Below are 3,781 nucleotides of genomic sequence, written 5' to 3' on the forward strand. Positions count from 1 at the left end.
GATGTCTTTAACTATTATAATAGTTAAGCTCACTGCTCCTACTAAAATACTTATTTCACTGATCTTCTATTCTGGGTGTTCAACAACTGAAGTTTGGAGACCAAAACTAGAAAGGTAACTGGGATAAAAGGACAGTCAATATTTTGGCCCTGGCCCCTCAAGGTCAACAAAGATCCAGGACACAAAAGAACCTTTCCTACAGGATCCTACATCTTCGGTAAGTCACTCAACCTCCTGAGCAGGGAGATTGCTGGGCACCAGAGGACAAATGTACCATGTGCCAAAGGAGGGTCACCAAGAGGGAAAAATCTCCCATGCTTTCACTGAAAGCAACATGGTCAAGCAAGACCGTGACCCATACTGACAGTTGACACTGACAGAGGAGCTGAGAGGCTCTATGCATGGTTCCAGAGTAACGCCTGAGGAGACTTAACCGACCTTGATAGATAGCAAGAGGTTCATACTGATTGACAAGTCTCACTTTAACTTGGCCTTAAACACCCAGAAAAAAAGGAAAAAACCAAAAGAGGTATAAAATAATGCCATAGTAATAAAGCTAGATGTAAAAAAGGTCACTGACCCCTTCTGGCAGTTTCCAGCTCTACCAGTAGCTGATCATGATTACGGATCATTAGAAAAAAAAACTGGTAAAATCTATAAGAGCTCAGCTAGAGTTTTATATTTCTTAGAGAAATTTGTTCTTCAAATTGTCTCTTATCTTCTTACAGCTGAAACTAGAGAGATGTATGACAAAGTATCAGACTTATAGATAACCTCTTATCAATAAAAGAATCTAAGAGTCAGCAGGTTACAACCACTATTTCTATTTCTAAGTGTGACTTTCTCCCCAACCTGTCCTTCCATTCTGGTGTGCTCATGCTTAGATTATACATGCTCTAATTTCTTTAAAGTTTTTTTTATTCTTAAAAAAAAAAAAGTTTTGTTTATTCTTATCTAGAGGCTGCCAAACTCCAAGCAGTCATACAAATGGAACCAATGACAAATGTGCTCGACTTCTTATACAGGGATCCACCAGATCGACCTTGTAAACAGCTCATAACTGCTAAACTATATAATACCACTTCTATGTTGCATTCTGAAGTCCCCTGGACCTTCTTATCCTCTTTGTGGGAGGCTATTACTAGTTCCACCCGGTGGAGACCCTTGTTGGCTATATTCATAGCAGTCCTGCTGACCTTATAATTTGCCCCATGTATTAACTGTTTCTTTGGCTTTGTCTCCTCCAGACTCAAAGCTATAGGGCTACCAAGATGACAATGCCTGGCACCTATTGAGGGCCTTTAGAGAGACTCTGTTGAGTAACTCTAACTGCTAATGACAACTATGACCCTCTTCAGCTAGAGGTATTCAGAACTGTCTTCGCCCTTTGCCCCCTCTCAGCAGTTAGGGGTACTTCTTCAGAGGGGGGAATATTATAGATAGGTAAGTTAATTAGATATCTTGTTGACAGGTAGACAGGGCCTCCCTTAAGGTGCCAGCCCTCCAGGAGCCAACACAGCAAGGAGCCAACATGGAGAACAACTGAGGCACATTCACTGGTTAGCATTATAAAAAGGAAAAGAAGTTCTACTTCCCCTAGAGATAGATAGCAGTGATTGATATTCTAAATGGGAAATTCCTTATATGTGACTTGCTCCCCCATTTGATCCCCATTTAATCAATATTACCTGGGTGATTATACTTGTAATCTTATAGGTTGGTCATGGTTTTGTCCCACCTCATGCCCACGTTGTAAATTTCCATTGGGTCTTAGAGTTTTGTCCTACTTTGTACCTGCCTCACCACATGGCTTTGCTGTATAAAACATCTTTGAAAAGTGGGGTGGGTGGGCAATCCACTTTCTGGTCCCCCTTCTGTGTCCCTTAAACAGAAGCTTTCTTTCAATGAATTTTTCCTACCCTTAAAAAAAATTAGCAAACATGTAGGACAAACAAGTCAAATCAAAGACACAGCCTGAACCCTGCAGTTGGTAACAGTATGATAATCAAATCCTCGCTAGGATTTGTGCAAAATGAGGGGATTTTAGCTGCTTTTACCACAAAAGGAGAAATGGGCAACTTATATGAGACTATGGGCTATGTTAATTTGTTCCACTATAGTAACAATTTATTTATATAATAGCACATAGCATACCTTAAATAATAAAATTTACTTTTTAAAAAATCTTATCTCCATCACTTAATAGCTAATCACTCTTAAGGAAATCGCTTACCCTCCCAAAGAATTTATTTCTCAACCCAAACACAGGATAAAACCCTGCTGTCTTTGTATGTATTTGATATGAGTTTCAAAGGAGACAATGCAAGTAAGGAGCTGTGGGCTGTTGCTGGGCGCAGTCTTCGCAGCTGTGTGTGAGCTGCACCCCAGGTGGCTCGATCCTGATAAGTACCCCTGAAGTCCCCAGATGGCCCCTGGGACAGATATGTCACAGACTCCTGACAGGAGGGCAGGGGCCCACAGCAGAGGCTGGACTTTGGGGTTTTTAATTTTATTTTCATTATTGGTACATGTGTGCAGTATGTGCATAATGATTATATTCACCACAGGGAGTCGGTCCATGTCCATAATACATCTTAACTCTTTAGAGACACTTTTAAAAACCTCCTTGGACTCTTTTTTTGCTTTTTAAGTTTCAAACTGAACAAATGGCAGCAGAACCGTATGCAGGCAGACACCACAAACTAAGCCTTGTGCCCTGGAGACCACCTACTAGTGCGGACACGGAGAGGACCAATTCACTCCCAAAGTGGGAAGAGCAGGTCACGTGTGAGGGAGGACATTCCAACACCTGGGCCAGGCCACACCTTGGCGGATTTTAGCAGACACCAAGAGCAAAACTGAGAGCTGAGTCTCCGTGACCTCCAGCACCCAGAGCTGGGCCCAAGCCCACACTCACCCTCACTTCCAAAAAGAGCTGAGCGAAGGAACAAGTGGTCCCCATCAGCATCTTCATGGTGCAAATGGCTCCACTGAGCCTGAACAAGCAATAGCAGGGGCTCCCGTGTGTGCACCTGAAGCTGAGATGGTGGGGTGGGGGCAGGATGTCCAGGTCCAGCTGCCCAGTGGTCTGTGTCTGCATTTGTCTTCTGCAGTGCAGCAGTCACAGAGGAGCTGCAGGATGTCGGGCTTGGGTTCCCCTGAAACTGGACCCAACAAGAGCTGCCCGGAAAGGAAGGGAAATGAGAATGGGAAGCAGCTGGGCACTAGGTCCAAGGTAGAGGAGGAGCAAGTGCTGGGCACCTAGCAGGAAGAAGAAAACCAGCCAGGGGTGACAAAGCCAGATTCACCCAGCACATCGCACATCATAATAAAGAAATTCCAGACACGCCACCAGCCCAGAAGGGAACAGAGAAGAACCAGCCTACACTGCCCTGGAGACTGGACAGAGGGAGGCGTCGCCTTTGTAAACCAGGTGGGCAGAAAATGAGACAAAGCACCTGTATCAGGCAGGAGTTGGTTCAGCCACATGCAACAAAACAGCCCCAGGTACCAGCAAATGAGGAAGGGTGGAAGCAGACTTTCTCTGAGGTGAAAGAATCTAGACCAGAACTGGGACAGCAACTCCAGGGAGACCAAGGAGAAGGCATCACAGGGGCTTCGGTTCCTCTTGTCTGCTCTTCACGTCTCCACCTTCAAAGTCACCCCATCATTCAGAGCACCTGCTAAAGCTCCAGCCAGGCACAACCTGGACATTTCAAACAAGGCCAAGAGGAGGGTGGCCTGCCCTCTGAGTAGCCCCTTGGAAGCCCTAAAACCCCAT

The sequence above is a fragment of the Heterocephalus glaber genome, unplaced genomic scaffold, assembly GCF_053883595.1.
Source record: "Heterocephalus glaber isolate CG9 unplaced genomic scaffold, H.glaber_assembly_v1.0 deba00000331, whole genome shotgun sequence".
Lineage (NCBI taxonomy): Eukaryota > Metazoa > Chordata > Mammalia > Rodentia > Bathyergidae > Heterocephalus > Heterocephalus glaber.